Raw genomic sequence first — 25,428 nt, forward strand, 5'->3', positions numbered from 1 at the left:
AAAAAAAAAAAAAAAATACTGATTTCTCAATTCTTCCACTCTGCTGCAGCGGGAACTTTAGCAAGCAAAACTAAACCAACCAGGCACAGGGGCACGTCCCATAATCCCAGCATGGAGGGGGCTGAGGCAGGAGGAGTGAAAGGAAATAAAATAAGTCACCAAAAATATTGGAGCCGGGGCTTATGCATCAATGGTCAAATGAAAATAGTAATTAAAAAGACCCAGTCCAGCACTCCACAGGGACAACTGACAAGACCATGTTAAGATGATTAACACTTAGGCAATGACTATGTAAGTTTAACTGAACTAAAAAGTAATAAATGATCTCACATTGATGGCTACTTATCTTTCATCTAAGTAGAACTACTAGCTACAATCTATGCCTGGCAAGCACAAGGTCCTGAGTTTAATTCTGGGTACAAAAAAAAAAAACAGCTGTAATCTCAGCATTCAGGAAGCCGAGGCAGGAGGACTATAAGTCCAAAGCAAGTTTGGGGAACTTAGCAAAAAGGATCTCAGAAAAAAAAAGAAGATGGACACATTGTGGTAGGGATGATTTTTTGTTTTTATTTGTTTGCTTGTTTCAAGGACTGATTATTTTTGGAATATTTCTGCTTATTAATTATATGTATTTATACATCCCTTCTTTCCACCAGGAGTTTGAGGAAATGAACAAATGGCATAAAAGTACACAAAGTAAACAGTAATGGCACCCTGAGGGAAGGGCACAAAGCTGTCGAACAAGGTGAAAATTTTGGATCTGCGCTTCCTGGCAACCAAGGAAAAAAATAAAACAATATAATTATATAATTCTCAGTTTTAAGAAGGAGAAACAAAGTTTACTTAAGAATTGTAATAAAGGCTAAGTGTGGTGGCACGCGTCTGTAAACCCAACACTTGGGAGGCTGAGGCAGGAAGATTACCAGGAATTCGAGGCCAGCCTGGGCTACAAAGTGAGTTCAAAGCTAGCCTGAACATAGTGAGACTGTGCCTCAAAAATAAGGGATTGTAATAAAAAGAAATAGGCTGCATCATGCTATACATAGTAATATCTGTCCACTGACAGATGTGTGAGCCCAGTGGATAATGTTTCTCCAGGAAACCCTAAATATAAGTCAGTGTCACCTAGAAAAAGAATATGCTTTGGCTAGGGCATGACTTCAGATTTTCAGAGCCAGGCCAAGGGCAGCCGAGAGCCCAGTTAAGAACATGGAACTGAGATCCACACCAGGGCTGGTGGCTCTCTCCCCACGTGGTGGCTGGGTGGCAACGGACAAATATCTCAGTTCTCCAACTTCTCTTATCTACACAAAGGAATAATTACATTCATTTTGGAGAACTGTAATAAAAGAAAACATACCCACTCAGCAGAGCATTTTTGGAAAGTACTACTGATATGTGATTTTTTTTTTATGAGACAGGATCTCGCTATGTAGCCCAGGCTGGCCTTGAACTCAGAGCAATCTTCCTGCCTCAGTCTCATGAGCACTGCAATTACAGGCATGTGCCACCACACCCTGCCAACATGTTAATTATTATTAACCCTAATTTTTACACTGCACAAATGTGTCTAAGTAGCCATGTTCGGAGAATATTCAGTGCATGCCAATCCCATACGTTCCCTCTTAGAGATTTAAGGTAGATATTAGGATGGAGAATGCAGCTCTGTGGTAGAGTGCATGTTCAGTGTGCCCAAGATCCTGAGTTCAGGCCCATCACACACACACACACACACACAAAACGTTAAAATGCACATTGGCTGTGTTAAGTAGAAATTACAGGAAGCCATTGCTTTGGATTAAGCTTCTGTAGTGGGCCCAACAAGCCAGGTTAAAAATCAAAATGGAGTCACTCATGCTGAAGTCCTACATCATAAAGCTGAATCTAAGCGGTTTGTTTGAACTTCTGAGAAATTGGGATTAGAGAGATAATAGCCACATTTCCCAAACAGGGCAGTTTCAGTCTGCATGATAATGAGGCTCTCTCTGCTTTGATCCTGACACAAAAGAAGTAACAGGAAATAATGTGATGGCAACTGATAAGTTATTTTCCTACTGTTTTGTCTCCTTATCCCCACCTTCCAGGAAAGCAGCTTTGAAGCAACCGATCCACTTCTTGGCTTTTGTTTCTGCCTTCTTTAAAGCAACTGTGCCTGTAAACCAAGCTCTTCCACTCAGCTCTTTGGAACATGAATTGTATTTTTATGGAATGAAGGTTGCCTGATCCTAGAATCAATAATAAAGCCAACTTAGATCTATAAATTATTGTAATTTTGTCCTTTGATAGTTGTTTTAGCCAGCTCAAGCTAATATATAATGAAATGCCCTGAATACCCAGGCTCACAAACAACAGAAATTAATTTCTCCCATTTAGGGAGCTTGGGAAGTCCAAGATCAAGGCTAGTGCGTTTGGGGTCTGATGAGGGCAAGCGCTCTGGTCCATAGGTGACCGTCCTTCCTGAGTCCTCAGGAGACAGAGGCATAAACCAGCTCCCCAGGGCCTCCAGTCAGGACACTAATCCCATGTTAGGGCTTCATCTCCTCAAAGCCCACCTAACACCATTACTTGGGCGGATGGTGACGCAGAAACCCATGTCTAAGACACAGAGATACAGGAGTAGAGGACAAACCAACCTCTGGACCCTTACCCTGTTACTCATAAAAACACATCTGTGTTTTCTTCTGAGGCAGTCTGGGGCTTTAAAGTGATTTGCACAATTATTTTTAAAAAAATGACTCCACGTTAGCCTACAGTTGCTCAATAGGTAACTACAGACAGAGCACTTGACCTTCATTCTGTATCCCCAGCTGGGGACGGGTATGGTAATCATTTAAGGCATGTCTACAAAATCAACAAAACAAGACTTGAGTAGCCCTAAATTTACATAATCTCCTCCCCCTTCAAGACTGAGGACAAGATAAGGTGTTTATCAGGATACTCAACTATGCGTAGGTTTCTCTAGCCTCTGCCCTAAACTAAAGTCACCTTGGATTCCGGCAGAGTCTCACAAGATTGAGCCGGCGCCAAGCAGAAACATCATGTGCAGGGAACTCAATTGTTCCTCTAGCCACAAAGATTCCTCCAGAGCAAAGGGCCAGCTTGGTCTTTGTCAGCTCCTCAAACTAAGATCCTTTGTCTTGTTCTCTTACTTTCCAAATGTAGCCTTTTTTTCCCCTGGAAATTCATGCTTGAGTCTTAATTTTAGGTTATTGCAAAAGCAGGGACCCATGCTGACCAGTAACATTAGCATTTCCACCTATTTGCTTGGAGGACACCAGAGTTCAACCCTTAGCACTGGCAAACTGCAGACCTGAGAAGTCTTTCTGTGATGCGTATTTGTTTTCTGAGACCAGGTATCTCCATCTAGTCCGAGCTGGACTTGAACTTACTATGTAACACACGCTGCCCTTCAAATACCTGCAATCCTCCTGCCTCAGCCACTTGAGTAGTGGAACTGCAGGAAGACTGAGTTTGAGACCAGTCTGGGATAAGTAAAAAGACCCAATCTCAAAAAAAAATTTTTAATCTGCATATTTACTTCTCCAGGGCTAGAGAACATAGCTCTGTGGCAGACCACTTGCCTTATATAACCAAGACCCAGGATTCAATGTTCAGCAGCACAGGAAACCAAAATTATATTTCCAACCTACATATTATTAGAGCATTACCAGCCCCAGAGATATCCTATCTCCACTGAGTCACGGTGTGTTTTCTTCCCTCCAACGCCATGCAGCCTGAGCCATCTTGTGCACAGTAAGATGTCAGCAGCATCCCTGGCTTCCCGCCATTTGATGACAAGAGTGTCTCATCCCCTCCCTGGTCTCCAGTCAGGAAACCCAGTATGTGTTCAGATACTGCCATATGTCTCTGCGGGACTGAGGGGGCATCCCTAATTAACAGTGCTCGGGGACTTCATGAACAATCCACTGGGCCTGACCTTCATCCTCTCCAACGTAGTACAGTGAAAAAGAAAACTTCCCCTTGGTCCTCTAAAGCTTTACCGGAAAGAAGTGACAACAGACAGATTGGGGAGCAGAAAAGACACACAACTTAATTAACGTCCCCAGCGGGGGGACACGCAGAGTGCGAGAGTCACACACAAAGTATGAGCCTCTGCAGGCGTCAGATGGTTCAGCCTTAAATCACTTCCCCAGCTATGGAGAAGGACGGAAGCTTGGATAGGGAAGGGTATGGGGTGTCCCGAAGGGAAGACAGAGAAGAACACAAACCAACAAAGCCACCTCAGGAGGAGATGCAGTCAGCCAGGTAATGCCTTGGGAGCTGCCTTCCAAAGAGAGAAGTCTGTCTGTCTAGGGTGTCCCGGAAGTGAGGACCTTCAGTCTCTCCTTGCTGAGAAGTCAGTCTTTCCTGGTTAACAAGATCTCAGGACAACGGGATCCCACCTGGGAGGTGGATCTGAGGATGCCTCGCCTTGCCTTTGGGAGAGAAGGAGGCTCGGAACTAGGGCCATGTAGGGGAAGGTTAGAGACATCCTGAGATTTCTCCTAAAGTCTAGTTCAGTCACCAGACTTTAGGGTCGGGGGTGTCATTGTTTTCCTCTCCTTTTTCTTTCCTTTGCTTTCCTTTCCTTTTTCAGGGTATGTGCATATATATGTGTATGTGTAACTAGGGATTGAAAACAAGAATGTTCTACCACTGAACTCCATTACCAGTCCTATTTTATTTATTTTTTATTTTGAGACAATGTCTCATTAAGTTGCCCAGGCTGGCCTTAAACTTGTGATCCTCCTGCCTCATCTTCCCATGTTGGGAGTATGCCCCTAGACTCAATTTGTTAGTGCAGATAGTAAAGCGCTCAGACACTAAGAAATCTCCACAAGGCAAGGCTATTTACTGCTACAGAAGGGAACTAGCACATTTTAGCATGAGAGAGCAAGTGCAGAGTGGTAGCAGAGGCCTCCTTTTATTTTCTAACACCTGAAAAGCAGCTGACTTCTGCCCATTGGCTGGTTTGAAGGTTCACAATCTATCCTGATTGGCTAGAGTAAGCGGCGTCAGTGCAGGACTTGAAGGGTTGTTGGGCAGGTTTGCTAAGGGAGGGGAGAGTCGGGGTAAGAGGACTGAAAGTCCTTGGTGTGAAGTTATCTTTGGTGGTCAGCCATGTTCCTGGAATCTAAACTGAACAGACATCTTCTGTAACTGGTGCAAGGGCTGGGGGTGGAGGTGCTCCTATTCCTATCCTTTGATAGAAAAGACCTTGCTTCCTATACCCAGCTGTGTTTACAAGTGTGCACCACTGGACCTGACTGGGGTGGTGGGGTATTGTTTTCTGAGGCCCAGTGCTAGCTTTGATCCAGTCTCTCAGAGAGTGAAGTGGCACATGCTTATAATCCCAACATTCTGAGAGGCTGGGACAGGAAGGTTGCAAGCTTGTGTCCAGGATGGGCAGTTCAGTGACTTCACTACCCTGCCTCAACATAAAAAAGTGAAAAAGAGCTGGCACTGTATGTAGCTCAGCATAAAGGCCTCAGGTTCAATCCCCATATGACACCCACCTCAAAAAACCTAAAACCAAAACCACCCTTTCACCTCGTACCAGCTGTGTGCACCCGAGGCCAGAATCCCAACTCACAGCCACACTGGACGTGTGTGCTGCCCTGCCGCCTTGCCTCATGTCTCAAGACGACCCTCCCTAGACCTTCCCTAGAGACAGCAGTTCCTCCCTGAAGGACACTGACCAGGTGCACACCCGGGTTCCAGACACTGGGGAGCACAGGCCAAAACAAAGAGCAGAAAGCACCGCCCCATCATCACCGCTGGATGATCTCTGTGTGCAGAGCAGAGGGTACCAGTGAAACACGCCCCAAGTGGACTCTGCATTGTTTTCCTGCCATCTATCACAAGTTCCCTCTCAGCTCCCGTTCTGCTCAGGGGCAGACCTGAACCTCAGGAAATTCAGGATCCCCATAGAGTCCCTCTCCTTAGGGCTCCAAGACAGCACGGGAAGGGGTGGTGGATCACTGGGCCCTCTGCACTGTGTTCTCCATGTTTTTCAGGAACCTTCCTGTCCACAGGCTCTGTACCTCACCCACACCACCGACAGGTCCCCTCTGCCTCCAAAGTCCCCAATGCACTTGGGCTCGATTGTTCCTCATCTGACCTCACCTAGAGACATGGGATTCCTCCTCCCCATGCCAACTTCCCTCGAGGATCGCCTTTCTGCCAGCTGTCTCTGTTCTGGTTCAGCCCATGGCTTCTTCTCCACGCCCTGAATCCCCTTAGGAGGCACGCTCTGGAAACTCCACAGCTTGAGCTTTTGCACCTGAAGGTTTTTCTTCCCTTCAAGCCTCCAAGCCCACCAGCAACTCCAGCTGTTGCTTTCAACTCGTAGCTTTCTCTCTGTACTTTCGCTCGTCATTCATTCACCAAGAGAACAAACGCACTCAGAAATGAGGGGGAAACTTGGGCTCATCCCCAAGTACGATTCTCAGCTCCCCTGATACTTTTGGGTCCACTTTAGTGGCCTGTTCACATCTTCTCATATCTCAACCCAACAAGGACTCCTGGCTCACTCCTGAAGGGGTCAAGTACAGGGATAGCAAATAGATCTCCTCTCACTGGCCACATTCAGTTGGTTGGTAGTGGCTACAAAAAGCAGTGCTGAAAAGAGTAGTCACATCCACCATGAGCACGGCACAGGCCTCACCCTGCATGCCCAATAGTGCCACTGCCGGCTTCCTGTTACCTGCCCGTGTGGGGATTCATCTAGAATCTCTTCTTTCCAGATCAAAGAATACATATTCTTAGAAATCTGATGGAAAGCCTATGAAGAGAGAGCTTCACGTATAAAGGATGTCACCCCAGGACCAGCGCTCCAACAGGCACCCTCAGGAACTGGCAATAGGGTGGGAGCAGGTTACAGAAGCTCGAACATGGGGTCCTTCCTTTCTCTCCAGCTCCTATGCCACCCTCAGGAAAGGACGGGAAAGCTGCCAGGCTTGTACCCTTTGGAGTAAGCACTGAAACCTTGACTGCACTACTCATTTATTCCGCTGGGGGCGCTCCACCACTGGGTACACTACCACCCCTGACCCCCTGCCCCACCTCCAGCCTCTACCCTACTGTTGGTCTGAGGCACGAGAGTTATAACTTTTTCTTTTTCTTTATCTGCCTATACACACACACATACACACACACACACACACACACACACACACACACACACACACAGCCCCTGAGTACTGAGATGGAGCCCAGAAAACACTGAGCTCTTTTATTTTGAGACAGGGTCTTGTTAAATCCCTAAATTGGGGCTGGGGATTTAGCTCAGCGGCAAAAAGCACCTGCCTGGCAAGCGCAAGGTCGTGAGTTCGGTTCCCGGTACTGGAGAAAAACCAAAAAAAAAAATAATAATAATAATAAATCCCTAAATTGCCCAGACTGGGCTCAAACTGGAGATCCTCCTGCTTTAGCCTCCCAGAATACTGGGATTACAGGCCTGTGTCACCCCTCCCGCTGTCATAACTTCCTTTTTTTTTTTTTTGGTCTTTTTGAGACAGGGTCTCCTTATGCAGTTCAGGCTGGCCTTGAGCTCACTTTGTAGCCCAGGAAGGTCTTGAACTCTCAGTGATCCTCCTGCCTCAGCCTCCCGAGTACTGGGATTACAGGTGTAAACCACCATGCCTGGCTGTCACAATTTTCTTGATGGCTTGCACTTGTATGTGACATCGGCCTTCACTTGTAGGGAACCAAAGTCAGAATGCCTCATAACAAGGCTGTCAGGGGACCTGACTTAAGAAGGCCTGGTAAGAACCCTAAAAGGAGACATAGTGTGTTCCTGCTTAGCCAAGCAGAACTTCCGGAGCAAGGGTGGCTCCAGGCCACTGTGAGAAAGGTCAGCTGCTCTGGGGACGCTGCAGCAGCTCTGTCCCTCTGGGCATTCCTCCAGGGCCTGGAATAATTCCTCCAAGGAAAAGCCAGTCCCTCCCATGGAAACAAACCAAACCAGAAATACAAAAAAACAAAACAAGCACAGCACCTAACAGCAGTTACCAGGGAAGACACTTTTAACAGAGGCTGATTCCTTTTTTGTGTGTGCAGAACTAGGGATTGAACCCAGAGGGGTCATACCACTGAGACACCCACACACTCCTCCAGCCCTTTTTATTTTGAGGCAGGGTCTTGCTAAATCGCTAAATTGCTCAAGCTGGGCTCAATCTTGCCATCCTCCTGCCTCAGCCTCCCAAGTAGCTGGGATTACACACAAGTGCCACATCATCCAGGCAGGCAACATAAGGATGGTGTATGGCTGTGCACCCTGGCCTGGGGTGGGAAAAAGCAGAGAAATAGTGGAAGCCCCTCAACTGGGTCCCTCCGTTCAGTAAAACTGGCCTCGGTAGCACACATCTGTAATCTCAGCACTCAGGAGGCTAAGGGGGAGGGATCACAAGTTTGAGACCAGCCTGGAGGACATAGCAAAAGCCTGTCTCGAAAAAAATCAGACCTGTGGCTGGGGATATAGCTCAGTGGCACAAGAGCCTGCCTGGCAAGCACAAGGTTCTGAGTACCAAAAAAAAAAAGTCAGGCATGACAGTACTTTCCTGTAATCCCAGCACTTGGGAGACTGAGGCAGGAGGACTGCAAATTCAAAACCAGCCTGATAACAGCAAAACACTGTCTCAAAAAACAAACAAACCAAAGGCCCCTACTCATCCAAAGTTTGGAGTCCCTAAATCTGTGCCCTGTCCTCCTTTTCCCACGGAAACTTGTCTCTGTCTCCCTTTCAGGTCTGTCTGTGCTACCCGGGCTGCACTCTGGTCTTCAGCACCTCCCATCCTAGAGCTAACGGCCCTCTCCTCTGCCACCTGCCTGCCTTTTCCTCTTCATTGCTATCTCACCTTTCTGTCCCACGACTGCGCCTTGCTCTTGCTACTCCCCCCCTTTTCCTCAACCCTCCACACCCACGCTGACAGCAGGTACCTGACTCATCTGGAGGAACCCCGCACCGACCCCCTGGTCCTCTCGTCCAGCTCTCCCATCCAGCAAGAGCCGGGCGGGCAACCCTGCCAGGAGGCTGAGCCATGCAGTGTCACCTCCCGCACGCCCTCCTGACGCTCCCCGCACCAGGCAGGAGCAGTTTTGGGCTCTGCAGCCTCTGCCAACTTCTCCTCTCCTGGCTCTGCCAGTTTCCCTGACAGAGGACGCAGGGCCTAAGGCGGCTTCGATCAACTGATCAATCACCTTGCAACCAGTTGTGCTCCCTGCACAGAATGAGACAGAAATGTGTGCCGAGTTTGCCAGCCACAGCAGGAGGACGTAGGACCTTGGGTGCAGACTGCAGAGCCCCGCGAGAAGTCATGGAGAACGTCTCCCAGGCAGAAAGCAGGCCGCGCAGGGAGGCTGGGGCAGTGAGGGCCACACCCAACCCCCAGCCCTGCTGTTGGGAGCAGGGAGTTGTAGGCCAGCCTGAGGGGAACAGAGACTGCCAGGGTAGTGAGGGAGAAAGCTAGGAAGCTACAGGGCAGCTACTTTGAGGAGAGGTATGACAGGACAAGACTTGGAGATTTATCTCATCCATAATACAGACACAGAAAAAGTCATTGAGCAGGGAAGGAACATCATCAAAATGATGCTCAGGATAAGAAACTGTCAAGCCAGGCACGGTGGCCAACGCCCGTAATCCCAGCATTCCGGGAGGCTGAGGCAGGAAGATATGAGTTGGAACACACCCTGGGCAACTTAGCAACTTAGCAAGATCCTGCCTCAAAGTAAAATATAAATTGTAAAAAAGGGCTGGGGAAGCCCTAAATTGTAAAAAAAGGGCTGGGAAAGCCCAGTGCAAAGTCCCTGGGTTCAGTCCCAAGGTCCTGGGTTCAATCCCCAGTACAGCCAAAAAAGAAAAAGTCAAACAGGACCCTTCTTGTCACAGTACAGCTGGCACTTGGGCCCACGGCTGCCAACAATAGCAGCTAAAGAGCTTACTCGTATTGTAAACACAGGAAAAAAGTAAAAAGTGGGTCAGACGCTGCGTGTCCCAGCAGTGTTCGCTGAGGTTCCCCTGTGAAGGTCACCACCTCCAGCTGCATGGGCCTCTCTCCTGGGTGGGCCTGGCAAGCCGGGAAAGAAGGGCTCAGGGGCGGGCCTGGCTTAACCCCCTCTGGGCAGCCGGGAGCACCCTGCCTTCTGCCCCATCTGGTCCCCCAGCGCTGTGGCCCAGCACTTCCGGAGGTCAGTGTCACTATCACGGGAGCCAGAAAGGAGCTGCAAGTGTGCCACCCGGGAGCCTAAGGTTCTGAGAGAAAGACAGCCAGACACTCAGTCCCCGCCAGGGCAGCGGGGCGCTGAGCTCCTTCTGAGCCAGGAAGAAGGGGATCCGGAGGAACAGCGGGTGGGGACAGAGCTCCTGGGGCAACCGCACCACCACTATTTGACACAACACTGCGTGGGCCTCCCACGGTTCACAGGGACACCTCAAACAGTAGCTGCGCCTCAAGACAAAAAAGACCGCCTCACCTATGAACGCACTGATGTGAAGTTCCAGAAGAGGCAGCTCCTAGGTTGCCCGGGCTGGAGGGAGGGAGGGTGAGAGGGTGGAGAGCGGCTGCTTAATGATGCAGTTTGCTTCGGAGGCGATGAGAACGCTTTGAAACTGGACAGTACCTGCAAAACATGGCCAATGGAAGCATGCCACTGGATCAGACACTTTCAAATGACTGAATTGGCAGATTTCGCTTTACATGGTTTTTTGTTTTTTCGTGGTTTTTGTTTTTGTTTTGGTCTTTTTGAGACAAGGTGTTGCTATGCTGTTCAGACTGGCCTTGAGCTCACTTTGTAGCCCAGGATGGTCTCAAACTCGCAAAGATCCTCCTGCCTCAGCCTCCCGAGTGCTGGAATTACAGGAGTGCACCACCACACCTGGCGCGTTACATGTATTTTATCACAATCATTTAAAAAAAACATAGCCAGGTATCAGCCGTCTTGTCAGTGGTCACCCATGGGCCACCTACAAGGAGTGGAGACCCTGCAGCCAGGCATGGAGGGGACTTCCAGCAATGTGAGTGGTGCGACAGGGGCCTTCACGCAGGAATCAGAGCTCCCCTGCCCCAGAGCGAGGCCAGGCTGAACCCCTGAAGACATCACTCACATCCACTCCGCCGCAATCGCACTGTTCTCAAATGTTTCCAGAACGCCCCTTCAGGTCATATGGTGAGACTGTGCTTCTTGGTTCCCTTCCGGGAAGGTGGAACCATGTGACTTGTTCTGGCCAATAGAATGCAAGTCTAAGTCAGAGTCCACCCCCACCCCCACCCCAGCCTTTCAGCTGTAGTCTGTCAAGCGAGCCCCCAGCCCCTGAGTGATGGGTGAGCAGCGCTTCTGCCGATCAGCAGCGCGTGTGCACCAGGAAAGAGAAGTAACCTGTGTTGCTCTGAAGAGTTGCGGGTGGTTTATTCCCCCAGCATCATCTAGCCCATTCTGGAAGAATCAGCCCTCGGGCTGCCGCCCCCAGGCAGCTTTGGTGGGGCCTCAGTGGCAGCCACTGAAATGCAAGACAAAAGTCCAGCAGCTAGCAACAAACTGAGCCTGTCCTTCCCCTCTGCGTCCGGCTCCCCCAGTGCGCAAGAGTTGCCCGGTGGAGGAGCAGCTGGTAAAAGCACAGCGCGTTGTCCCCCATAGGCCCCTTTGCTTTTTCAGGTTTGTTTTGCTGTGGATACTTCGGGAGTATTTGTTTGTACATCTGATGGCCTGGTTGGTTTTGTTTTGTTCTTCAGCACTAGGGATTGAACCCAGGCCCTTCACACTGAGGTACACCCCTGGCCCTTTTTTATTTTAAGACAGAGTCGCCCTAAATCATTAAGTTACCCAGACTGAGCTCCAACTTTCGATCCTCTTGCCTCAGCCTTCCAAGGTGCTGGGATTACAGGCACCACCGCACTCAGCTTATTTGATTTTTTTGAGCTAGGGTCTCACTGTGCAGTCCAAGCTGGCCTTGAACTCATGACCCTCCCGCCTCAGCAGTCCCTCTGCTTGAGCATAGGAGGGAGGGTGAGCATTAAATCCAATGAGAGATAAATGTTGAATCTCTCGAGACGAAGTTGTAAAGAACTGAAATGACGGCCCCAGAACCAGTCAGAACTCACAGAGCAAAGTAACTGCAGTCAGAGGAGAAGCCCCAGAGTCCCCACGGAGAAACACAGCAGTGTCTGCCCATCTGGATGAGTAATGAACACTCCAGCCTCTCCTGCTCCCCTGCGCGTTCAGCCAGTGCTTCCTAACCGGCTAAGGCCACCCTTTTGATGCACAGGTGACCGCTGACTCCCAGGGCTCAGTACATGGGGGAAAAGGATGGACAGGTCAGCGAGAGGAGCTGTGGAGACACCCAGAGCCCACCTCTGCCCAGCTGAGACGGCTTCCCATGTTGGCTCCTAATGTCTTAGCGAGGTTTGTGTGTGTTGTTTTCTGTATGTGATCTCTCCAAATGAGGCAGATGGAACGGAAAGGAGAGGTGAGATTGTTACAGTGCTTGCTATGGTTTAGAGCCAGACTCTCCTCCAGAGTCTCAGGTGCTCAGGAGTGGGGCTTGTAGAAGCGATCAGACCACGGAGGCGCTGTACCTGCGGATGGATTAATCCATGGCTGAAGAGGTCATAGCTGACCATACTGCTAGGAGGTGGTTAGCAGAAGGGGTCCCTGGGGCCGTGGCCTGGCTTCTCCAGTCTCTCTGCTTCCCGCCACCATGACAGGAACAGCTGCTCTCTGCCAGACCCTTCCGCTTCGCTCTTCCTGCCTCGCACCAGCCAACCGTGGAGTGAAGACGTGAACCCAAACACACCTCTGCTCCTCTAAACTGTGGGTGTCGGTGCTGCGTCCTGGTGATGGGAAGGAACGAGGACGCGGCCTGTGAGAGAATGGAAGGGCGGAGCCGCGTGTGGGAGACGAAGGAGCTGAGAGTTGGAGGCGCTAACTCAGGCAGAACGGCCAAGGGGAGAGAGTGCGGCTGGGAGTTTCCTCGGGTACCGTTCTGGATGCCCCGATGTCGCTCCAGGGAACCACCCGCAAACACTGGAGGAGGGAGAACACAGTGGCAGCAGTTGGCGTCCAGACCGGAGACAGACGGACACGCCCAGCCAAGGGACGGCACCGAGAGGAATTTAATGGAGCGGCGCTCCTGGTGCAGGCAGCACCCAGCGCCAGCAGGAGCTAATGGGACACCCAGAGACTCAGGACGGCAGGAAGCGGATTCCGCGTCTGTGCCTGAAGGGACAGGAGCGGCAGTGGCAGTTCTGGAGCCATCGAGCACAGCATCCCCGCAGTAGAGGCCAGAGGGAGGAACACCCCATCTCTCTGCCCTCTGACTTGCCTGTCTTCTGCTGTGCTTCCCACGGGACAAATCCCTGTGGCAGGGGATCCTAGTGGGGGATAAAAAGGGTAAAGAAGCAGGTGTGGTGATGTGCACCTTTCATCCTAGTACTCTGGGAGGCTGAGGCAGGATGATCACAAGTTTGAGTCCAGCCTAAGCAAAGTAGCAACTTGGTGAGACCCTCTCTATAAATGAACAAAAAAATAAAGGGGTAAGGATACAACTCAGTTCAAAGGCCTTGGGTTCAATCCCTAGTAACACAACAGGGGGAGGGGAGGGGAGCAGAGAATGGATGGGGAGTAAGGGTGGGCAAGCAGACAAACCAGCCACCTTGAAGGAAGTAAAAGCAAGTAGATAGTCAGGATATGGAAGCCAAGGTAGTAGAAAAAACTATTTTCTGTGTAAAGAAGACAGGTAAGGTACCAATAACAGTATCAAGCAAAGGTAATTTCTAGACAAAAGAGACCTCTAGGCTGAGACCCAGATGCAGTGGCACATACTTGTAGTCCTAACTACTCAGGAGGCTGAGGCAGGAGGATCGTTTGAGCCTAAAAGTTCAAGGCTAGCTTGGAAAACGTAGTAAGATCTCATCTTTAAAAAAAAAGCTAACACTGATGTCATGGGGCCTCCTGAATGGTTAGTGCTGGCCAAAATCATTTTGCAAAGTTTCTTTCATAGCTGTGCATTTCACACGACCCAAAAGACCCCAAAGATCAAGTAAAACGGATAACTAACTGGTCACCACACGATACTGCAAGCGGCTTTTGGCTCCACCTATAGTTTTGTTAGGGAAGAGTCAGAGGTCTTTTAAGAACCTAAAACTCTGGTGCAGTAGCTGCTGCATCACATCCTCGGCTCCCGGGGGTTTCCCGGCTCTCATTCACACAGTTCCCTTCTAGAGCAACGACGCCAGGGGCTCCAGTGGCCATCGGCGCCTTCCATCTAGATGAAGGGCGCTTTTCCTCGCCTCTCCTGGGCATTTTGGAGAAAGGAGCATCTGACTTTCCAACAGTGCCCAGCGGTGGGTACCCAGTGTGCTGTGTTCATGTGGAAGGGTTAGCTGCCCTCCGCAGAGTCTCTCATCAACTCGGTTAAACAGGAGGGAGCCTCTACCTTGTGGCTGGAACGATATGCAGGCCGCACCTGAAGAGACCATCGCGCGGTAGTGGGTAGTTAGCTGAGCGAGGCCGGCAGACTGCAGCTTTCAGCAAGGACCGAGAAGCCTCAGGGGAGGAGGTAGTAGCAAATGGCCCCGGAGGGTTAGAAGAACTTCGCCAGGGCAGTGAGGAGTATGACGTGAAGGATTCCACCCGCTCGAAGGTCCATCACTGAAATCAGAACCACAGGGCACAGCTGTGCAGGTTGTGCACTGCGCGGAGCCCCACCCCCTACTGCCCGACTGCTCAGTCGGCGGAAGCATCAGATGACTCCAGCTCCTCCTAACCATTGAACGCCCGTGCATCCCAGCGCAGGGCTGTCTGCCTGCAGACAGGGACGTTTTCTTCACACAAAGATGCTATTCAATTGCTACCCTGTGCTGTATCCAGTTGCTACACCATGTTCCCTGAGGACCGCACTCTCCAGAGGTGGAGGGAAAGGTCTGTTTCTAGTCTAACCAAGATGCTACACACGCTTACAGCGGCCCTGGCCAGATTCTAGCTGCTGACACCATGTTATTTCTTCTGGTTTTATGTGAAAAGGCCTTGCTACACTCAGAGTATAGGCAGGAGACACTCAGAAAAGATAATAATAGTAAGAATAACAATAGTAACAATACTCATTTTTGTTTAGCCCTTCACATTTTTGTTTTGTTTTGCGGAGACAGCATCTTGTTGTGTAGCTCGGGCTGGTCTTGAACTCACTATGTAGGCCAGGTCAGCTTTGACCTTAGGCAATCCTCCTGCCTCAGCTTCCCAAGTGGTGGCTAGGCTTCACATTACAGAGCTCTTTCCTATATGGAGTCCCATTTAAACCTCAGAGCAACACAAGGGTCAAATCAGACATAGGTTTTCTCTCCCATTACACTCTTGTGGAGCAGGGACTGAAATATCAGCCAGGCTAAAATTCTCTGCTTTTTGCACAATAGGAGAGGGGGAAAAAAGCCCTGCACATTTAGAAAAGCTTGTATGTACTGAGTTGGACGCCCAGGCCCTGCTCGCCCGTCTCCTGGGTAACAGAACAGCTATTTTCCTCCGGGAACCCGCTGCTAGTCCCAGTCTACACTCGTCAGCCTGAGTTAGAGACAGCAGCTGCTCAGGCCTGGTCAGGATGCCACCGTGCTGGCCAGGTCAGAATGAGCCTGGGGCCCCAGGGGGGGGGACAGGGGATGTGTGCGGCAGCAGAGACGAGAGGGCGCCCACTGTCTGGAGCTACGCTGCGGGCAGGTCCCGGTGACCTTGTGTGAACCTCTGGACTGAGTCACATGCCCGAGTACTCTTCATTTACTTGACTCTACATTCCTCTTCCACCCCGGTGCTGGGTGTGGAATCCAGGACTTCGCACACACCGAGCATGTATTCCACCGCTGAATGACACCCCCAGCCTGAGTCTATATATTTCTTCATATTTATTAACTTACTTATTTAAGAGTAGGAAAATTTATTGGGAAAAGGAATGTGGAATAGGAATAGGGAGACAGGAAGGGTCTCAAATGGTTTTCCAACAAGCCCACCTCTCAAAGGAAGTTTGTTTTTTGGAGGAGGGTTTTGTTTGTTTGTTTTTCATCTTTTTGAGACAGGGTCTGGCTATGCAGTTCAGGCCAGCCTCAAGCTCACTTTGTAGCCCAGGATGGTCTTGAACTCGCAACGATCCTCCTACCTCAGCCTCCCGAGTGCTAGGATTACAGGCATGCGCCACCACACTCAGCTCAAAGGAAGTTTGATAGAGCAAAATCATGAGGTAGGGATAACGTGGGTCAAAATTATGATCAACCAATAAGATTCCAAGTACAGATGCTTAGGTGATATTGATCCAGTAGTAGCCAGGGGATGTGGGTAACATCATTAAGCTTGGTCGAGAATCTGTAGTCTTGTCTTTAGTCAGTCTTAGTGGGTGATTTCTTTTTACAATTTAGGGAGCTTGAGTTGCATCATCTGTCCCTTGCGACTGAAATATCTTGTCTGTCTCAGGTAATTGTTCTTTCTGTCTCATCAGCCATGTGCAGCCCTGGGGACTCAAAGTCCAGTCACCAAAGACAGAGCCCCAGAGATTAGTCAGCGCCATTCTGCGGCTAATCACCAACACTCTGGCCTAGGATGTTAGAAAAGGTCACTCTGCCCAGATGTCCAGGCGAGCAGCCCAGCCTGCGGGGCCCTGCGAGGCCTTCAGGCAGTGGAGGGAGAGGGACGTTTTACTTAGGAGAGGCAGACTGCTCCAACACCTGCATCACACAGAGGTCTCCTGGAAGAACTGGAGATTACACGCAAGCCAGAGCGTTAAGGTTTGTGTCTGGATGTCCCCCCAAAGCCTCATGCAGTCATGGGGCGAGCTTCTAGAGTTTATGATTGATCCATGGTCCAATGCTGGATTATGGGTGTAAGTGCTAGACCTGCCCTGGATCAGGTAGCTTGCATACAATGTAAGGGACAGAAAGAGGCTGCTTGCCGCCACTCCTCCCTTTTGCTCTGGTTGCTTTTGCAGTTTTCCACCACCATGAACAGTTGCCCTCTGCCATGTGCCACCCTGCCTTGGAGCCAGCCAAGTATGGACTTAAACCTCCACAGACTGTGAGCTAAATAAACCTTTCCTTCATTCATTTTGGGCGTCAGGTATTTTGTCTCAGCAACAACAGAATAGTAACCCAGACACACAGGAAGAGCTTTCTCCCCAGGGATGAGACGTGAGTCTTCCCCTCAATCTGACGGGGCCCGCCGAGGTCATGGACTCACCACAGGGTCACCTTCCTTGCCAAGAGAACGCCATGTACTGGCACAGACCAACCAGGACACAGGACCTGCCCTGGGGCTGGAGGCGAGGGCTGCTTCTTCAAGCCACAGTAAGGAGGGACAGAGCCCAGTGAGATCCTGTGGAGAAGAAAGAAGCCTGAGTAGATGTTGGCTGAGACTGCAGTGTCATAGAGCCACCACTTGAGGACCTGGGCCTCAGTTACCTGTCTACAACCTAAAGAGAACAGCCCTGAGAATATCAATATCCCTTCCTACTGCAGTATGCTGTGAGACTACTGACTTCCGGCACAAATCTGGACAAGCAAGCACATCGTGTGACATATGAGCGGGGGAACGGCTCAAGTTCATTCATTCCAAACTGGCTCTGTTTGGGAGGAGAAGGCCTTGATAGGAAAAAGATGTGTCCTACTTTAAGAAAACCCAAAAAATCAGATCCGCCCAACACACAAACCTGGCTGGGACCACACAAACTGCATTAGCTTTGTGAAAGGATTTGACATAGATCTCGTTTCTGTTTTCTGTTTATTTCCAGAGACTGATGCTACCGTGATCTAAGTCTGAAGAAATTGATTTTTCCCCTTCTTTTGGCTCTTTATTTGAGGAATTCCCTTCTCCACACGTCAGAGGGCCTTACGAGCTGTTTTATACAGTGAGGAAGAGCAGGGACTGAGGATTCTTTTGAAGCAAGGGTGAGAAAACAAACAGCACTGTGCAGTGGTGTCCGCATAAATCCGTGTAGCATCCTGGGTGTTGTAACAGCATCCCTTAGCACTTCTGGACTTTATGAGGGTATTTGTGTCCAAATGATGGCTTTTTGCCTTTTCCTCTGATTTTCTTCTTCTTTGGCATACCCTAAAGTCCTAAAAATGAGGAAGCAGCATTGCAAGTGTAGGCACAGGTTCCGCAGCCTACATTTCATCCCCACATCTTGCAGTTTCTGAGAGCCTCTTTTATTTTTTATGATTTATTTATTTTGAGACAGAGTCTGGCTATGTAGTTCAGGCTGGCCTCGAACTCGTGGCAACCCACTGCCTCAGCCTCTTAAGTGCTGGGATTACAGGACAAGGAGCCTCATTTATTTTATTTTGTGTTATTTTACTTTATTTTTTGAAGACATGGTCTCAACTATATAATTCAGGCTGGCCTTGAACTCACTGTGTAGCCCAGGCTCTGGCCTCAAACTTACAGCGATCCTCCTGTCTCAGCCTCCCAAGTGCTACAATTACAGGCATGCACCACCACGCCTGGCAAGGAGCCAAGCAGCCTTCCTCCAAATGACTCAGAACCGCCTTCTGTCTCAATGTTTTCCAGATGTCCAGGCTCCTTTCAGGTGCCCTCTTACCTCTCAGTTTAAACACTCTACCTTGTGCTAAGGGCGGTGTGTATGTATGTGTGTGTGTGTGTGTTGGTGTTCTACCTTGTTTCTGTGGTGCTAGGAATGAACCCAGAGCCTTGCCAATTCTAGGTGCACAAGTGCTCTACCACAGGGCTACACCCTCAGCCATTTTTATGTCGAGGCAAGGTCTCGCTAAATTGTCCAGGCTGGCCTTGAACTCACAGTCTTCCTGCCTCAGTTACCCCAGGAGCTTGGATGACAGACGTGTGCCACCTCAGCTCCTTGTGCTGTCTTTGACGGAACTCATCCCATGTAAGCAGGGCCACTGCATGTCGGGACCTCAGTTGTGACGCTGCCTCCCTATTCTGGGTCCAGACCCAATGGACTCCAACCCTGGCCCACCAGCTGAGTCTGGAGGCTTCCCCAGACTCAAAAATACATAACAGAGCAGATAAAAGATAAACCTTCAAGCTTAGCTTGTCTTTTGTTTGAGAGAGAGAGAGAGGGTCTCACTATGTACTCCAGGCTGGCCCTGAACTCACTACGTAGCCTAGGATGGCCTTGGACTCACAGCAATCCTCCTGTCTCAGCTTCCCGAGTGTGAGTACTGAGTTTACAGGAGCGTGCCACCACGCCCAGCTCAAGCTTAGCTTGAATGGCCGCCTTCCCTGCCTAGCATTTGAACTCCTTGAAGTGTGAAGCTTTGGAAAGTCCAAAAGAATAAACTAGGCAGGTCTCCAGTTCCTATTCCTCTCTAGCCAAGTAATCAAGAGGGCAATAATACTACGAGAATACAAATAAGATACAGAAAGGGAGATACCTCCTTAAAGAAAGAAAACAATGTTAAATAAATCTCACCTCCATATAGCTTTTGAATTCATAACATGATGGTCCACGAGTCTAATTTTCAAATGTACTTCTTGGCACTCAGTGTTCTTAAACTTGAGAGATTGCCCAAACACACGTCTTCATGTGTGTCTTCTAACACCGCCCCCCAAAATGAAGTGTTCTAGAAACCAGCCAGAGCTGGGTGGGCGTCACCTGTCGAGACAGATCACCAGCCGCACCGTCCCCACTGCTCCTCACCCTGTGTCCTGCCTGTGGCCACCAGCACTTACCTGCTGCGAATCCTGCTTTACAAAGCTCCCCCCGCCGTGGCCACAGCTACAGAGTCTTATGCAGGTTCAGTCCCACCCAGCAGGCAAGACGGACAGTAGCTTTTTGTTTGGTTGGTTTTCTGAGACAGGGTCTTGCTCTGTAGCCTAGGCTGGCCTTGAGCTCACAGCTGGTAAAAATGTAGATTTTATCTCTCCGCAGTGACAGACAATCCAAAATACAAGCAAGAACCCAGCGTGGTGGCACACGCCTGTAACCCCAGCACTTGAGAGGCTGAGGAAGGATCATAAACTTTTGGGGCCAGCCTGGGGTACATAGTGAGACCCTGTCTCAAACCACCCCACCCCCCAAAATGCTGGGAATGTAGCTCAGTGCAAAGGCTCTGGGTTTAATCTCCAGCACCACAAAAAAAAAATAGGCAATTCTAGGCAGGGATGACCAATTTAAATAAAGGACAAAGGCTGGATTTATCTTTTCTTACCCCTTGACCTGGTCTAATCGTACAACTACAGCGCTTTTTAAATTCTTGGAAGATTTTAAAGGATGGGCCCCAGACTGCATACTTCAGAATGTCTGGAGGTGAGCTCCAGGTGTCAAGGGTTTTTTAAACTCCCAGGTAACTCCAACTTGTCCTCAACTGAAAATGCTGCCCTTGAGTGGGCTCTAAACCCAGTGGCTGCCAAGGCCCAGGAGCGGAAGGGAGGAAACCAACTCTTCACCCCTCGACTAGAGTCAAATAAAAGCCCTCCAGGTCTGGAAGCCCGCAGATTCCCGGGCCTGAGGCGGGTGTTGCAACTTCTCCCAAGAGATCCAGAGCCTCATTTACAGGAATGGGCTGCAGTGGGAAGTCTTACTCCTCACGGGTTCAAATTAAAGCCTTCTCTCTTACAATGCGGCCCCTTACCCACACATCTCCCACCCGCATCCGTGGTAACCAGAGCCTTTCATAAGGCCCCGTACCATAAAGTCACCGACATTATTTTATTATGATTTTACTACACAAGGTCTTAACTAAAGGGGGGACCAGAGAGGACACCTCAAACGTTCTCAGCATTCTCCAGGCAGAAGCAGTTACACAGAGAGACACGTTCCGCTGGAGAACTCCGGCCGGACCGAGCCCAGCCTGTGCCTGCAGCTCCAGGCAGGCCACTGTGAGGCAGTGATTAGTTCAAGGAATAACTTGTTCCTTAAAAACATTCCCCAAGCTCTGACTTCTGGGACTGACAATATTCCAAAAATTCATTGCTAAATTTTGGGAGGAAAAAATATTTCTACCACTAGCTTAGAAATATTTGGTTGTTCTTTGAAACAAGGGTGGAGATGACTATTGTACTGGGATCCAAGATTCCTACCTGTAGATTAGGAGTATTTTCTTAGTTCATGCCTTGAACTAGATGCAGAGACGAGTCCTATATTGGTGTGGAAGATAGTTTATGTAGTTATTATGAGTAAGGCAGCCAACTAGTGGAAGGGCCAGAGATACAGTGGAGTGACCAGCATACTGATAAAAATTAAGAATAGACAGTGAGCTGGGCATTATTCAGGAGGCTGAGGCAGGAAGATTGCTATGAGTTTGAGGCCAGCCTGGACTACATAGTGAGACCCTGTCTCAAAAAAAAAAAAAAAAGAAAGTGTACTAGGACATCAGACAAACAATGAATTCCTTAGGCAGCATGAAATGCAGCCCCTCCCTACTAAGATCCCGGATGAAGAAATTACAATGCAAATGAACCAGTTCCTTCAGAGATTCCAGTTAGGGTAAACACTGTGTGAACGACCCGAGCTGGACGAGAGAGCCTGAGTCGCTGGTCCTTTTAAGTCTACAGAGTGACCTGTGCAACGCTGTCTCTAAACAACTGAGCAGTTCTGGCCAGGCACGCTGGCGTGTGCTTTTAATCTCAGGACTCAGGAGGCTAAGGCAGGAGAATCACCACCGAGTTCAAGGCCAGCCGCAGCTACATAGTGAGTTCAAGGCCAGGCTGAACTACATAGTGAGACCCTGTCTCAAAAAAAAAAAAAAAAAAACAAACAAAAAAAAACAGGTAAGCAATTTCTGTACCCACTTGTTTTCTAAATTGAGAGGCCATTTGGCCACCCCATTGTGGACCCCTCCTGGAAATCTGGGAGCTATTCTCCTTCTCTTTATATCCAGTAAAACTTTCCTAACCTCTTTCATCGGTTCGAGACTTCATTCTTGTGGAACCACAGGCCTGAAACTCACAGTAACACTGGAAACCAAGCATTTGTTCTCTGTTTGGTTTTATCTTGAAATAATTTCAAGGCTGTAAATCATTACTAACCACCTAAAGTATTTATTAAGCAGCTACTGGTTTGTTTTGGTCTTTAGTTTATTTTTAAGGTTTTTTGAGAGAGGATTTCCCTCCAATTCAGGCTGGCCTTGAATGCACTATGTAGCCCAGGCTGGCCTCAAACTCAGAATGATCCTCTTGCCTCAGCCTCCCAAGTGTAGGGATTACAGGCAGTGCCACCACCCCCGGCTGGTCTTTAGTTTCTCACTGGTATCGATGGCAATTGACGGGTAGGCTCATGCATTTATAAGAATTTATCAGAGAACACACACTCAGTGGCCCCTACCACACCCAGGAATTACTGCATTAAAATGAAGCTCACAGGCGGTTTTCCTCTCCCCTAGCAAGCACTTGGAGCGTACAAGTCCTCTGCAGGCATTAGAGCACGTTCCTTCAGTCCTGCTCAGCGAGACGCTGCTGTCTCCTCTCCAGCAGGGACGGTGAGGAGGTACCGTGTCAGGCTTCTCATTCAACTCTGCCCAGGGTGAACAGATCCCCCGAACTAGGTGCCTGCAGATGTATAAGAAAAGTAAGAAAAAATCAAACCATGAGAGCCAAAATTCTGTGATCAGGTGCTAGCAGCCTCTGGGACTGACTGACTCCTGATTACCATCTTCAGTAACTTTTATTCAAAAATATACCCAGGAGGCAGCAGAGGAATGGAGGATATCAACTGTTTCAGCAAGGACAGTACAACTCAATTATCATAGGAATGCGACCTGACCAGTAAGCCATCATGTTATCTTCCCTCACCCATATCTCAGCAAAGCATCTAGTATTGATCCCGGGGCTTACAATGCTTATGCTAGGCTTCCTCCAGAACCCAACTATCATGGCTTGGTCAGGTCTCAGGCAGTGCACAAAATAGTAAGTAAAGAATGTCCTTCTCCAGAGTACTGTGGGCCACAAGGCCAACGTGTGCCAGCAGGGAAGCTCCAGGCTCTACGCTGGACACTTGGAGGACACCAGCACCAGGCCAGGCAGCGTGGACAGGATTCAAAGCAGGAGCAAAGGAGTGCTCACCTGTAGCCAGAGCCATGAAAACCAGTTGACTCACTTGAATCCTGGCCCTCAAGCCAGTCTGAGCTGGAATAGCAATCAGTCTGGGCCAACTCAGGCTAGGAAACCACTTCCGGCCGGATTCAGGGAATGCGCTCTCCTCAACTGTTATTCATGTGCAATGATGCATGGTGCACGGAGGATGAAGAATGCGCCTTATCATTCAAACTCTTCGAGTTGTGGGTTACAGAAGCTGGTCAACAGAAATTGACCTAAACCAAGAGAGAACTGATTGGCTTCAACATATAGTATTGGCTGGATCTAAATGCTGAAAAGAGGTCACACACACCAGGCATGGTGGCACAGGCTTGTAATCTCGGCACTTGGATTTTGGGGAGTTTTTTTGCTTTGTTTTTTTTTTTTTTTACCTTTTTCAGACAGAGTCTCACTGTGCAGTTCAGGTTGGCCTTGAACGCATTATGTAGCCCAAACTGACCTCAAACTTGCAGCAATCCTCCTGTCTCAGCCTTCCGAGTACTGGGGTTACAGGAATGCACCACTACACCTAGCATCTGCCTCCACTTCTTGAAAGCATGTGAGATATTTGATTATTTCCAAGAAACTTGTAAACTAAAGGATGCTCCACAGAGAGAAGTTGTCAGAGTACCAAACCTTGCTAGGAGACAAAAAGCGTCTGAGGGTATGGCTGAGGTGGGACAAGGAAGATAACACCTCACTCCTCCAATGCTTTTTTTGTTTGTTTTGTTTTTTGAGACAGGTCTCCCTATGTAGTTCAGACTGGCCTCAGACTCATAGCAATCTTCCTGCTTCAGCCTCTTAGTACAGGGACTACAGGCCTGCACAACCACGCCTGCCTAGCCCAACTCTTTAAAATAGTTTCCAAGTAGTATTAATTAAGCACCTGCATTCCGCAAACCAACTGAGTTTGAACTCACTATTTACTGGCTACATATACAGGCAAGATTTCTCTCCTAGACTTGACATGTCTCATCTGTAAAATGAAACTAATAATACCTTTCTCAGAGCTTTACTACAAACACTGTGTTAACAATGTGTGTAATATGCCTGACTCACTAAATGTCCACTTCAAGTTGAGATCCCTTATCCAAAAATGGTTGGGACCAGATCTGTTCAGATTTTAGACTGTTTCAAATTTTGGAATATTTTATAGACCTTATGGACTGAACATCCTTAATCTGAAATTCCAAATGAACCAACTTCTGAAACTTTTTGCTATTCATTTGATGACAGCTGCCCCGTCTATAGCATTGTCATTGTTATTATTTGAATCTGGGAACCTCACATGCAATGCTGCTGATAGGAGTCATCTAGACTTCCTCCCAAAGCTAAAAATGCCTACTTGGAAAGAGGCCTTTGAAGCTGGGGTTAAGCTCTCTCTTCTGCAGGGATCCTCAGAAAGATTCTGACTAATCACTCCTGGAAGATTCCAACCACTAGAGGGAGGGCGGCCTTCCAGAAAATAGTCCCTTAACCCAGTGTCTTTCCAACTGCAGCTTTGAAGCACAGTTGTGGCTGTGGTAACAGCTTAGTGGAACTCAACTAGCCTTTCCTTTAAAAAAAAAAAAAAGGATAGGATAGGGTAGGGTAGGGTAGGGTAAGGTAAGGTAGGGTAGGGTAGGGTAGGGTAGGGTAGGGAAGGATAGGATAGGATAGGATAGGATAGGATAGGATAGGATAGGATAGGATAGGATAGGATAGGAAAGGAAATATCAGCATTACCCACAGAAGATACAGACTGATTGTGTTTCATGAAGCCTTGGTTTAGTTACATAATTACATCTGCAGCTACTGAGTCTCAGTATAAAGCATATTTCTCACTGTGGTTCGTGGTCATACATCAAAAGAGTTTGAGAAACACTGCCTTAAACAATCAGGGAAAAAACAGATAAATAAATAATCAAATAAAATATGAATATCTAAGCATAGGATTTTAAGGCCCAAGCCAGGAAGGACACCTAATTCTGTCCCAAGTGTCAATCTCAGTTGATGCATACTACCTATTTTAGAGACCTGTGTTAGGGGGATTCTGAGACTTCATACAAACTCAGTAGAAAATATTAGCAAAAGGCACAAGAGGAAGAAATAGATATTCCTGATATGTACTCAAAATTTTTTGAATATATTTCATTAACATCTATTAATTTTACAAAATACTGAATTTTATTGTGGTGTTTTCATATATATATATTTTTTCTTCTTTGTCTTTTGAGAGAGGGTTTCACCATGCAGTTCAGGCTGGACTTGAACTCACTTTGTAGCCCAGGCTAGGCTCGAACTCACAACGGTCTTCCTGCCTCAGCCTCCCAAGTGCTAGTGTTATAGCCGTGTGCCACTACATCCAGCCCCTGTATATATTTTGACTATATCCATGCCCCTAGATCATGCTAGTGTTATAGCCGTGTG

General features: G+C 48.7%; 1 long non-coding RNA gene across 10 annotated transcripts in view; it reads right to left on the reverse strand.

Moving 5' to 3' along the window:
- Positions 1–25,428, reverse strand: part of LOC102028568 — a 212,481-nt gene that overhangs the window by 107,757 nt on the left and 79,296 nt on the right. For 8 of the 10 annotated variants that reach the window (XR_001234789.1, XR_001234790.1, XR_001234784.1 and 5 more), the window contains exons 2-6: positions 23,008–23,255; positions 22,307–22,494; positions 17,206–17,340; positions 14,432–14,646; positions 10,474–10,620 (exon numbers count right to left, since the gene is read on the reverse strand). This is a non-coding gene — a long non-coding RNA (uncharacterized LOC102028568). Of the gene's footprint in view, positions 1–10,473; positions 10,621–12,572; positions 12,857–14,431; positions 14,647–17,205; positions 17,341–22,306; positions 22,495–23,007; positions 23,256–25,428 lie in introns of all 10 variants that reach the window. The other 2 variants (XR_001234787.1, XR_001234786.1) reach the window with 2 other exon arrangements.

The sequence above is a fragment of the Chinchilla lanigera genome, unplaced genomic scaffold, assembly GCF_000276665.1.
Source record: "Chinchilla lanigera isolate Chin_1 unplaced genomic scaffold, ChiLan1.0 scaffold00033, whole genome shotgun sequence".
Classification (NCBI taxonomy): domain Eukaryota; kingdom Metazoa; phylum Chordata; class Mammalia; order Rodentia; family Chinchillidae; genus Chinchilla; species Chinchilla lanigera.